The sequence below is a fragment of the Palaemon carinicauda genome, chromosome 9, assembly GCF_036898095.1.
Source record: "Palaemon carinicauda isolate YSFRI2023 chromosome 9, ASM3689809v2, whole genome shotgun sequence".
NCBI lineage: Eukaryota > Metazoa > Arthropoda > Malacostraca > Decapoda > Palaemonidae > Palaemon > Palaemon carinicauda.
Genome location: NC_090733.1, coordinates 150,953,025 through 150,968,024, shown reverse-complemented (window position 1 = coordinate 150,968,024; position 15,000 = coordinate 150,953,025).

Sequence of the window (15,000 nt, the reverse complement as noted above, 5' to 3'; positions counted from 1 at the left end):
TGAAGTTTTTTTACGTTATAAGGCTAGATGAGCAACGACGTTATTTTCCGTAGGTATATTGGTAAACACGTTTCTCCTCGAAGATTGGATTATTTCCATCCTCCACCTCCTCCTCCTCCTCCTCCTCCTCCTCCTCCTCCTCCTCCCCTCCTCCTCCTCCTCATCTTCATCATCATCATCACAAATTCACGCCTCATTCAAATTCATTAATCATTTGCATACAAGGAAGATACCAACAATTTCCTGCCTGATATTACGTGTAAAATAATACTCGTTTAGATCTTTGGATTTATTTTGTGTTGTTTATTTATTCCCGTTACATACGACAGAAATATAATTTCAGGGGACATTTCCCTTCCATTTCGCTTCCTGGAAAATTACAATACTACATTACACCGTATTTGTATTTATGATAGAAAGGAAGATAGCTATATATTCGTAAGATAACATTCATATTTATAATGTTCGTATATCCCCATGCCCAGGAGAGAAAGATATAAGCATATTCGTGTGATTGCAAATATACATTACAGCATATATGCATATACGAATGCAGATGTACAAACAATGTATCATTGGTTTGCTGCAAATACAGGTATCTTTATATGTACCGCTGTTATGGGAATTTTTTTAGTTGTATACAGTATGATTATAGTTGCGAGTATACTCATACTTCGTTTATGAATCAAATATATTAAGTAAAACCAAGCAATAATAAGACACCAGTAGCAAGTCATACCCCAGAAGCAATATGACTGCAGTAGCAATAAAAGACCGTGCAAGTAAGTCTCAAGTAGAAATAAGAAATATATAGCAATAAATACCAAAGCATCAATAAGACAATAGTAGCAAATTTATCACAACAGAAATAAGACTGCAGTAGCAACTAAGTCACAAGTAGCAATAAGACAGTCGTTGCAAGTAAGACCTAAACAGCAATAAGACAGCCGTTGCAAGTAAGACCTAAACAGCAATAAGACAGCCGTTGCAAGTAAGACCTAAACAGCAATACGACAGCCGTTGCAAGTAAGACCTAAACAGCAATAAGACAGCCGTTGCAAGTAAGACCTAAACAGCAATAAGACAGCCGTTGCAAGTAAGACCTAAACAGCAATACGACAGCCGTTGCAAGTAAGACCTAAACAGCAATAAGATAGCCGTTGCAAGTAAGACCTAAACAGCAATAAGATAGCCGTTGCAAGTAAGACCTAAACAGCAATAAGATAGCCGTTGCAAGTAAGACCTAAACAGCAATAAGATAGCCGTTGCAAGTAAGACCTAAACAGCAATAAGATAGCCATTGCAAGTAAGACCTAAACAGCAATAAGGCAGCCATTGCAAGTAAGAACTAAACAGCAGTAAGTCTGCAGTAGCAAGTAAAAAAAAAGTAATAAAACTGCATTATTAAATAACTGCCAAATAACAATGAAATTACAGTTATAAGAAAGACTCTAGGTTGCAATAAGACTACAGTATTAAGAAAGAACCCATCATTTATAAGACAACAGTAGCAATAAGACATCAGTAACAAGAACGACCCCAGCAGCAATAAGACGGCAGTAGCAAGTAATAGGAACAATAACACTGCAGTCGTAAGTTACTGTAAGAAAGATCTGAATAGCAATAAGACGGCAATAGCGAGTCTTGACCCAACAGCATTATTCCTGCAGTAGCAATAAGACAGCAATAGATAATCTTACCCCAACAGCATTAATACTGCAGTAGCAATAAGACAGCAATAGCTAATCTTACCCCAACAGCATTAATACTGCAGTAGCAATAAGACAGCAATAGCTAATCTTACCCCAACAGCATTATTACTGCACTAGCAATAAGACAGCAATAGCTAATCTTACCCCAACAGGATTAATACTGCAGTAGCAATAAGACAGCGATAGCTAATCTTACCCCAACAGCATTAATACTGCAGTAGCAATAAGACAGCAATAGCTAATCTTACCCCAATAACATTATTCCTGCAGTAGCAATAAGACAACAATAGGTAATCTTACCCCACCAGCATTATTACTGCACTAGCAATAAGACAGCAATAGCTAATCTTACCCCAACAGCATTAATACTGCAGTAGCAATAAGACAGTAATAGCTAATCTTACCCCAACAACATTATTCCTGCAGTATCAATAAGACAGTAATAGCTAATCTTACCCCCAACAGCATTATTACTGCAGTAGCAATAAGACAGTAATAGCTAATCTTACCCCAACAGCATTAATACTGCAGTAGCAATAAGACAGCAATAGCTAATCTTACCCCAACAACATTATTCCTGCAGTATCAATAAGACAGCAATAGCTAATCTTACCCCAACAGCATTATTACTGCACTAGCAATAAGACAGCAATAGCTAATCTTACCCCAACAGGATTAATACTGCAGTAGCAATAAGACAGCAATAGCTAATCTTACCCCAACAGCATTAATGCTGCAGTAGCAATAAGACAGCAATAGCTAATCTTACCCCAATAACATTATTCCTGCAGTAGCAATAAGACAACAATAGCTAATCTTACCCCCAACAGCATTATTACTGCAGTAGCAATAAGACAGTAATAGCTAATCTTACCCCAACAGCATTAATACTGCAGTAGCAATAAGACAGCAATAGCTAATCTTACCCCAACAACATTATTCCTGCAGTATCAATAAGACAGTAATAGCTAATCTTACCCCCAACAGCATTATTACTGCAGTAGCAATAAGACAGTAATAGCTAATCTTACCCCAACAGCATTAATACTGCAGTAGCAATAAGACAGCAATAGCTAATCTTACCCCCAACAACATTATTCCTGCAGTATTTAATAAGACAGTAATAGCTAATCTTACCCCCAACAGCATTATTACTGCAGTAGCAATAAGACAGTAATAGCTAATCTTACCCCAACAGCATTAATACTGCAGTAGCAATAAGACAACAATAGGTAATCTTACCCCACCAGCATTATTACTGCACTAGCAATAAGACAGCAATAGCTAATCTTACCCCAACAGCATTAATACTGCAGTAGCAATAAGACAGTAATAGCTAATCTTACCCCAACAACATTATTCCTGCAGTATCAATAAGACAGTAATAGCTAATCTTACCCCAACAGCATTATTACTGCAGTAGCAATAAGACAGTAATAGCTAATCTTACCCCAACAGCATTAATACTGCAGTAGCAATAAGACAGCAATAGCTAATCTTACCCCAACAACATTATTCCTGCAGTATCAATAAGACAGCAATAGCTAATCTTACCCCAACAGCATTATTACTGCACTAGCAATAAGACAGTAATAGCTAATCTTACCCCAACAGCATTAATACTGCAGTAGCAATAAGACAGCAATAGCTAATCTTACCCCAACAGCATTAATACTGCAGTAGCAATAAGACAGCAATAGCTAATCTTACCCCAATAACATTATTCCTGCAGTAGCAATAAGACAACAATAGCTAATCTTACCCCACCAGCATTATTACTGCACTAGCAATAAGACAGTAATAGCTAATCTTACCCCAACAGCATTAATACTGCAGTAGCAATAAGACAGCAATAGCTAATCTTACCCCAACAGCATTAATACTGCAGTAGCAATAAGACAGCAATAGCTAATCTTACCCCAATAACATTATTCCTGCAGTAGCAATAAGACAACAATAGGTAATCTTACCCCACCAGCATTATTACTGCACTAGCAATAAGACAGTAATAGCTAATCTTACCCCAACAGCATTAATACTGCAGTAGCAATAAGACAGTAATAGCTAATCTTACCCCAATAACATTATTACTGCAGTAGCAATAAGACAGTAATAGCTAATCTTACCCCAACAGCATTAATACTGCAGTAGCAATAAGACAGCAATAGCTAATCTTACCCCAACAACATTATTCCTGCAGTATCAATAAGACAACGATAGCTAATCTTACCCCAACAGCATTATTACTGCACTAGCAATAAGACAGTAATAGCTAATCTTACCCCAACAGCATTAATACTGCAGTAGCAATAAGACAGCAATAGCTAATCTTACCCCAACAGCATCAATACTGCAGTAGCAATAAGACAGCAATAGCTAATCTTACCCCAACAACATTATTCCTGCAGTATCAATAAGACAGTAATAGCTAATCTTACCCCCAACAGCATTATTACTGCACTAGCATTAAGACAGCGATAGCTAATCTTACCCCAACAGCATTAATACTGCAGTAGCAATAAGACAGCAATAGCTAATCTTACCCCAACAACATTATTCCTGCAGTATCAATAAGACAGTAATAGCTAATCTTACCCCCAACAGCATTATTACTGCAGTAGCAATAAGACAGTAATAGCTAATCTTACCCCAACAGCATTAATACTGCAGTAGCAATAAGACAGCAATAGCTAATCTTACCCCAACAACATTATTCCTGCAGTATCAATAAGACAGTAATAGCTAATCTTACCCCCAACAGCATTATTACTGCAGTAGTAATAAGACAGTAATAGCTAATCTTACCCCAACAGCATTAATACTGCAGTAGCAATAAGACAGCAATAGCTAATCTTACCCCAACAACATTATTCCTGCAGTATCAATAAGACAGTAATAGCTAATCTTACCCCCAACAGCATTATTACTGCAGTAGCAATAAGACAGTAATAGCTAATCTTACCCCAACAGCATTAATACTGCAGTAGCAATAAGACAGCAATAGCTAATCTTACCCCAACAACATTATTCCTGCAGTATCAATAAGACAGTAATAGCTAATCTTACCCCAACAGCATTATTACTGCAGTAGCAATAAGACAGTAATAGCTAATCTTACCCCAACAGCATTAATACTGCAGTAGCAATAAGACAACAATAGGTAATCTTACCCCACCAGCATTATTACTGCACTAGCAATAAGACAGCAATAGCTAATCTTACCCCAACAGCATTAATACTGCAGTAGCAATAAGACAGTAATAGCTAATCTTACCCCAACAACATTATTCCTGCAGTATCAATAAGACAGTAATAGCTAATCTTACCCCCAACAGCATTATTATTGCAGTAGCAATAAGACAGTAATAGCTAATCTTACCCCAACAGCATTAATACTGCAGTAGCAATAAGACAGCAATAGCTAATCTTACCCCAACAACATTATTCCTGCAGTATCAATAAGACAGCAATAGCTAATCTTACCCCAGCAGCATTATTACTGCACTAGCAATAAGACAGCAATAGCTAATCTTACCCCAACAGCATTAATACTGCAGTAGCAATAAGACAGCAATAGCTAATCTTACCCCAACAGCATTAATACTGCAGTAGCAATAAGACAGCAATAGCTAATCTTACCCCAATAACATTATTCCTGCAGTAGCAATAAGACAACAATAGGTAATCTTACCCCACCAGCATTATTACTGCACTAGCAATAAGACAGCGATAGCTAATCTTACCCCAACAGCATTAATACTGCAGTAGCAATAAGACAGCAATAGCTAATCTTACCCCAACAACATTATTCCTGCAGTAGCAATAAGACAACAATAGGTAATCTTACCCCACCAGCATTATTACTGCACTAGCAATAAGACAGCAATAGCTAATCTTACCCCAACAGCATTAATACTGCAGTAGCAATAAGACAGCAATAGCTAATCTTACCCCAACAACATTATTCCTGCAGTATCAATAAGACAGCAATAGCTAATCTTACCCCCAACAGCATTATTACTGCAGTAGTAATAAGACAGTAATAGCTAATCTTACCCCAACAGCATTAATACTGCAGTAGCAATAAGACAGCAATAGCTAATCTTACCCCAACAACATTATTCCTGCAGTATCAATAAGACAGTAATAGCTAATCTTACCCCCAACAGCATTATTACTGCAGTAGCAATAAGACATTAATAGCTAATCTTACCCCAACAGCATTAATACTGCAGTAGCAATAAGACAGCAATAGCTAATCTTACCCCAACTACATTATTCCTGCAGTATCAATAAGACAGTAATAGCTAATCTTACCCCCAACAGCATTATTACTGCAGTAGCAATAAGACAGTAATAGCTAATCTTACCCCCACAGAATTAATACTGCAGTAGCAATAAGACAACAATAGGTAATCTTACCCCACCAGCATTATTACTGCACTAGCAATAAGACAGCAATAGCTAATCTTACCCCAACAGCATTAATACTGCAGTAGCAATAAGACAGTAATAGCTAATCTTACCCCAACAACATTATTCCTGCAGTATCAATAAGACAGTAATAGCTAATCTTACCCCCAACAGCATTATTACTGCAGTAGCAATAAGACAGTAATAGCTAATCTTACCCCAACAGCATTAATACTGCAGTAGCAATAAGACAGCAATAGCTAATCTTACCCCAACAACATTATTCCTGCAGTATCAATAAGACAGCAATAGCTAATCTTACCCCAACAGCATTATTACTGCACTAGCAATAAGACAGCAATAGCTAATCTTACCCCAACAGCATTAATACTGCAGTAGCAATAAGACAGCAATAGCTAATCTTACCCCAAAAGCATTAATACTGCAGTAGCAATAAGACAGCAATAGCTAATCTTACCCCAATAACATTATTCCTGCAGTAGCAATAAGACAACAATAGGTAATCTTACCCCACCAGCATTATTACTGCACTAGCAATAAGACAGCGATAGCTAATCTTACCCCAACAGCATTAATACTGCAGTAGCAATAAGACAGCAATAGCTAATCTTACCCCAACAACATTATTCCTGCAGTAGCAATAAGACAACAATAGGTAATCTTACCCCACCAGCATTATTACTGCACTAGCAATAAGACAGCAATAGCTAATCTTACCCCAACAGCATTAATACTGCAGTAGCAATAAGACAGCAATAGCTAATCTTACCCCAATAACATTATTCCTGCAGTAGCAATAAGACAACAATAGGTAATCTTACCCCACCAGCATTATTACTGCACTAGCAATAAGACAGCAATAGCTAATCTTACCCCAACAGCATTAATACTGCAGTAGCAATAAGACAGCAATAGCTAATCTTACCCCAACAACATTATTCCTGCAGTATCAATAAGACAGTAATAGCTAATCTTACCCCCAACAGCATTATTACTGCAGTAGCAATAAGACAGTAATAGCTAATCTTACCCCAACAGCATTAATACTGCACTAGCAATAAGACAGCAATAGCTAATCTTACCCCAACAACATTAATACTGCAGTAGCAATAAGACAGCAATAGCTAATCTTACCCCAACAACATTATTACTGCAGTAGCAATAAGACAGTAATAGCTAATCTTACCCCAACAGCATTAATACTGCAGTAGCAATAAGACAACAATAGGTAATCTTATCCCACCAGCATTATTACTGCACTAGCAATAAGACAGCAATAGCTAATCTTACCCCAACAGCATTAATACTGCAGTAGCAATAAGACAGTAATAGCTAATCTTACCCCAACAACATTATTCCTGCAGTATCAATAAGACAGTAATAGCTAATCTTATCCCCAACAGCATTATTACTGCAGTAGCAATAAGACAGTAATAGCTAATCTTACCCCAACAGCATTAATACTGCAGTAGCAATAAGACAGCAATAGCTAATCTTACCCCAACAACATTATTCCTGCAGTATCAATAAGACAGCAATAGCTAATCTTACCCCAACAGCATTATTACTGCACTAGCAATAAGACAGCAATAGCTAATCTTACCACAACAGGATTAATACTGCAGTAGCAATAAGACAGCAATAGCTAATCTTACCCCAACAGCATTAATACTGCAGTAGCAATAAGACAGCAATAGCTAATCTTACCCCAATAACATTATTCCTGCAGTAGCAATAAGACAACAATAGGTAATCTTACCCCACCAGCATTATTACTGCACTAGCAATAAGACAGCGATAGCTAATCTTACCCCAACAGCATTAATACTGCAGTAGCAATAAGACAGCAATAGCTAATCTTACCCCAACAACATTATTCCTGCAGTATCAATAAGACAGTAATAGCTAATCTTACCCCCAACAGCATTATTACTGCAGTAGCAATAAGACAGTAATAGCTAATCTTACCCCAACAGCATTAATACTGCAGTAGCAATAAGACAGCAATAGCTAATCTTACCCCAACAACATTATTCCTGCAGTATCAATAAAACAGTAATAGCTAATCTTACCCCCAACAGCATTATTACTGCAGTAGCAATAAGACAGTAATAGCTAATCTTACCCCAACAGCATTAATACTGCAGTAGCAATAAGACAGCAATAGCTAATCTTACCCCAACAACATTATTCCTGCAGTATCAATAAGACAGTAATAGCTAATCTTACCCCCAACAGCATTATTACTGCAGTAGCAATAAGACAGTAATAGCTAATCTTACCCCAACAGCATTAATACTGCAGTAGCAATAAGACAGCAATAGCTAATCTTACCCCAACAACATTATTCCTGCAGTAGCAATAAGACAGTAATAGCTAATCTTACCCCAACAGCATTATTACTGCAGTAGCAATAAGACAGTAATAGCTAATCTTACTCCAACAACATTATTATTATAATTATTATTATTATTATTATTATTATTATTATTATTATTATTATTATTTACCAAGCTACAACCCTAGATGGAAAAGCAGGATGCTCTAAGCCCATGGGCTCCAGCAGGGAAAATAGCATTATTACTGCGGTAGCAATAAGATAGCAATGGCAGTGAGACAGAAGTTTTGTTGACCTTAGTGGTACAAACCCTCGACATTTTTATTGAATGAAGTAAATACGGGGATGTTGGTAGAAGCAGAGGCTATAACAGCAGATGAGGGAAACCAGATGTAGATGCTTCTGCTGCATCCCATCTACAGCATGAGTATTGCCAAAAGCTAAGAGGACCAGCAACTGAGAGAGAGAGAGAGAGAGAGAGAGAGAGAGAGAGAGAGAGAGAGAGAGAGAGAGAGAGAGAGAGAGAGAGAGAGAGAGAATCAGCCTTACCCTGTCATATTCATTGTCATCTTTTAGTTTAGGATAAGCTTAGTAATCAGAATTATAGCTATAATTAGCACAAGCTGAGAGAGAGAGAGAGAGAGAGAGAGAGAGAGAGAGAGAGAGAGAGAGAGAGAGAGAGAGAATATCAGCCTTACCATATATTCATTGTCATCTTTTAGTTTTGGGGTAGCTTAGGAATCAGCATTATAGATATAATCAGTACAACCTGTGTGTGTGTGTGTGTGTGTGTGAGAGAGAGAGAGAGAGAGAGAGAGAGAGAGAGAGAGAGAGAGAGAGAGAGAGAGAGAGAGAGAGAGGTGGAAGGTTTTTAAAGCCGCTGTACAAACCGCCTTGCGCCAGCCAGCAGCAACCCCACCGATTTATGCAGCCGTGGGATTTTCTTTCCATCGGATGAGAAAACACGAATTTAACGCATTTTCATAATTCTCTCTCTCTCTCTCTCTCTCTCTCTCTCTCTCTCTCTCTCTCTCTCTCTCTCCATTGCTTGAATAATCGTCGAGTTGAAATCGTGCATCAATTTAGGTGAAGTTTAGGTAGAAAATAGGGTATTGATCTTTGCAGGAATTTCCATTAATTCATAGTTGATGTATATGTATATTTATGTTCTCTCTCTCTCTCTCTCTCTCTCTCTCTCAGATCTCTCTCTCTCTCTCTCTCTCTCTCTCTCTCTCTCTCTCTCCACTCAAACCTGAGGCTGGGGCAGTCTATCCCCTTTACATTCTCTCTCATTCTCTCTCTCTCTCTCTCTCTCTCTCTCCCAGTTCTTTGTTTGTTGTTCTATTTCCTGGGAATAGAATGTTTGTGCGTGCGTGCGTGTCATTCCCACTTTTATTTCCGTTTTTAGGTCTATATGTCCCTCTATCGGTTAGATTTTATTTTTCTAGGTTAAGCTGGCTATACATGCTTGCGTGTGTGCGTGCTTCCATGCAATTATAGTTCCGCGTTCTGTTTGTTTGTTTTATTTTTCTTTACCAGTTATGGTTTCATGTTGTTATATCGTTATTTGTCGTATATATGTATATGTACTGTATAATGTGCATACACACGCGTGATATATATATATATATATATATATATATATATATATATATATATGTATGTATATATATATATTTCTAATATCTCATCTTTTATGTGATATATTAGTATTGTTACTGTTAATCATTATCTATTCATCTATGTATATATATATATATATATATATATATATATATATATATATATATACACATACACACATATACATACTACTCTCTATTTATCAATATGAATGCCTACATACATACATATATAAAAGACCATTGAATATAACACGAATGAAAACAATCAACTGAACATATGTCTGAAAATATTTATTGTATATTGTCGTCATCATAGTGATTAAAAAGAATCGAAACAGAAATGTCAAAAATATATTTCACTTTTATACTTGGATAAAATGTTTTCAGCCTGACCCCCTGTCTTCTATCTTGTTGGTTACATTGTTGCTAAGCAAAAGCTTTTTCGTGTTTTCTAACCTTCGGAATTATTACTTGAAATTATCGTTTCGGTGCCTGTAATTATTCACTGTAGTGGCTTTGTTTGCGTTTTATGACTTTTTATGTGCGCTCTTTCTGCACGATAAAGGGTTAGAGGTTTCTTTTAATTTGAGGATCTAGATTAATTTTCAAAATAATTTTACATATGTGGTGATCATGCATGGCCTTTTCTTCGTGTATATATTTATTTCATCTCCAGTGTTTTGTGTGAAGATATGTTAATTCTGTTTACTCTACTCACGTTCCTGTTCGTATTTTTTATTAAAATTTCAAAGGTTTATATCCCATCTAATCGATAGAAATCGTTTCTGTAATGACTGCATTTTCCCTCAGACTGCTTACCTTTTTTCAATAGAGTTCGTCCACTTGCCTGGTATTGTGAAATGCAGAGGTTGAAAGTGTTGGTCCAAACCCCGTAGAGTTAATGAAAACCAACCAAACTCGCCCAGGTCATATGAATTCTAACATTTCCTCGTTTTATAAAATTTGAGGACCCTATTTGTTGGGCCCTTCGTAAAGTGAGCCCTCTCAGCTGGATGGATGGTGATTCCCGTTGGGTCGTATGTCATGGTTCAAGAGGGCAATTTTTCTCTGCCACTGAAATGGTTGGGATTAATTAGTAGGAGAACTTCCTCATGTAGAGTGGAGCATTCAAATAGGAATGCGGTTCGTTGAGTGGCCGTAGATGGAAAGTGGGTTCTTTGAACATTTTAGGTTATTTTGATGTGAATTCGGGGCTTTAATTATTTCCAGGCGTGGTTAACATATACCATTAATAATTTTTCTTAGTATTCCTGAAATATAATAATGATAAATATTCAATGTCTGCGTGATATGAGTGTGTTGTCAAAGGAATATAGTGACCCAAACTTCCACCCTTTGAAGGTCAATTGGCCAATGTAAGAACGTGGTATATCATTTCCTTCGCGTTTGGTAGTTTGTTACAAGCTCTAGGTCGATTGCCCACCAGTTCACTCTCCAAAGTGGATTAAGACCTGATATATATATATATATATATATATATATATATATATATATATATATATATCATCATCATCATCATCATCAGCCCTTGCTTGTCCAATGCAGGACAAATGCCTCATACATGTCCTTCCACTTATACCTGTTTATGGCCTTTCTATGCCAGTCTATACCTGCAAATTTTCTTAGTTCGTCTATTCATCGTCTTTTTTTCCTTCCTCTGCTTTTGCAATCTCTATGGACCCATTCTGTTATTCGTAATGTCTTCCTATTATCTGTCATTCTCATTGTACTATATGTCCTGGCCATGTGCATTTCTTTTTCTTACATGTTAGCAGTAGGTTGGACAGGGCACCAGCCACCCATTTGAGATACTACCAATAGAGAATATATTGGGCCCTACAATGGCAGTGCTACATTGAATGCATCCCTCTGGTAACGGCTCACTTTCCCCTTGCCTACACATACACCGAAAAGTCTAGCCTATTTTCTCCACATTCCCCTCTTGTCTTTATATACCTGACAACACTGAGATTAGTAAACAATTCTTCTTGATAAAGGTAGAAGAGACACTTTCGCAGCTCTTATAGGAGGATACTCCAAAATCGAACCATTGTTCTCTAGTCTTTGGTAGTGCCATAGCCTTTTGACCGTGATCTTCCATTGTCTTGGGGTAGAGTTTTCTTGCAAGAGGGTATACTCAGACACACTAATCTGTTTTATTTCTCTTGTTTTTTGAAGTTTTTATAGTTTATATATGAAAGATTTATTTCACTGTTGCTACTGTTATTAAAATATTTTATTTCAATTGTTCATTAATTCCCTTTCAGTTAATTTATTTCCTTGTTCCCTGCTTTTCCTACTAGGATTGTAGCTTAGCTAGTAATAATAATCATATATATCGACATATACATATATATTTATATGTATTAGTATAAACTTATATACATACATATATATAATATAGATATATATATATATATATATATATATATATATATATATATATATATATATGTAAATGCAGACATATATATGTAATTATGTATGCATATATGAATATATATATATATATATATATATATATATATATATATATTTATATATATATATATATATATATATATATATATATATACACCACCGTAAGTCTGTATTCCCTATGGGTGAAATGTTACTAAAAAGGTTAAATCTTCCCTTTTCTCAGCAAGATTTAGGTTGTCAGCCAGCTAGCCCGACAATCTTTTTCTTGACTTATCATATTCTGGTATCCATATACACACTGCCCCTTAGAGAGAGAGAGAGAGAGAGAGAGAGAGAGAGAGAGAGAGAGAGAGAGAGAGAGAGCGCGTACTGGTTCAGGTGTGATGTTTTCTCAATGCTGGTTGGATGGTATTGTTAAAGTTGATACTTGGCGGTTTTATCGGTTATAACTTGTTTATCTCCTGTTATATAAAGCGCGTGTTTTTCATTGGTTGTTTTTCTTATCTTGATCGTTCATGATTCTTTATTTTTAGTTATGATTCTATTCATAGTCTTGTAGGCAGATGTAATGTTAACATACATACATATGTGTGTAGTGTGCACGGGTCAACACACACATATGTATATTTATGTATGTATATGTATATATATGTATATATATATATATATATATATAGATTTATACATTATAAACCATTGTATATTTCTCCATGTATATGTGTATATATATGATTGTTTATATACAATATATATATACATATATATATATATATATATATATATATATATATATATATATATATATATATATATATATGAATATACATGCATGCATATAAATACACACATACACACATTTTATATATATATATATATATATATATATATATATATATGAGCCGTATACACTGCACGCATATATCAGCATGCATATACTGTACGTTAACATTGCATCTACCTACAAGACTATACATCGCAGCACAACTCTAAAAAAAAACACGAGCAATCAAGATAACCAAAGCATTACTCACAACCACTGAAAAACATCTTTTATTTGTTTGTCCAGTAGTCCTCATGGCTCGGAAAAACATACGTTTGTTTGTTTGTTTTATTTCACCACTGGAAATTATGTTCCAGCCTAAACAACATGAAATGATTGCAAGCGGAACAATTCAATTATAAACTCATGTTTTAGTCAGATTAACTCTCGGTTGCTTTATGTGTGTTTAGAATGATTTCCAGAGGGATGTTTGAATATACAAATGTTAATTAAATGAATTAAATTCGGTGATGACCAAATTAAGTTTTTAAAGATGTAAGGGGTTATGTATAAGATTCAGATTTTCTCTCTCTCTCTCTCTCTCTCTCTCTCTCTCTCTCTCTCTCTCTCTCTCTCTCTCTCTCTCTCTCTTCACTGGAAGTATGTAGCATTGTTTATGATCTCATTTATAAAATGGATCAGCTACTGTGAAGGCGTATTTTCAGCGTGCATTTCAGGTGCAACTTTTATTATTATTATTATTATTACTTGCTAAGCTACAACCCTGGTCGGAAAAGCAGGATTCTACAAGCCCACGGGCCCCGACAGGGAAAATAGCCCAGTGAGGAAAGGAAACAAGGACAAATATATTTTATTTACAGCAATAACACCAACATAAATATTTCCTATATAAACTATAAAATCTTCAACAAAACAAGAGGAAGAGAAACAAGACAGAACGCCGTGCCCAAGTGCACCTTCAAGCAAAAGAACTCTAACCCAAGACAGTGAAAGACCATTGTACAGAGGCCATATCACTACCAAGGACTAGTGAACAATGGTTTGATTTTTAGTGTCCTTCTCCTACTATAGCTGCTTACCATAGCTAAAAAGTCTCATCTACACTCACCAAGAGGAAGTAGCCACTGAAATGTAGTGCAGCAGTTAACCCTTTAGGTGGAAAAGAATTGTATGCTTTTTTTTTTTTTTGACACGTCACTTGCCCTTGGAATAGAAATAGCTGCGTTTTATGAATGGACTAATTTTTTTTTACTTTAGTCCTATGAATATTCAACCATCGCGTTTGTCCACGTGTGGATAGTGTAAAATGTTGAAAGTTTGGGTCCAAACCCCGTAGAGTTTATATTTAGAAAAACCACACACACAAAACCGGTGCAGGTCTCATGAATTCCGGCAATTCTTCGTTTTTGTAAAATCCGAGATCCCTGTTTTTGGCAGCTATGATTTGATGATAGGAACTCATTAAACATTTCCTGCAATAAATTGAATCTTGAAGTCCGCTCAATAGCAAGAGGCCGTTTTTTTGGCCGCATTGCAAACGTTTTTAACAACAGTAACCTAGAGTTTATTATTATTATTATTATTATTATTATTATTATTATCATTATTAGCTCAGTTACAAACATAGTTTGTAAAGGAGGATTTTATAAGCGCAAGGGCTCCAACAAG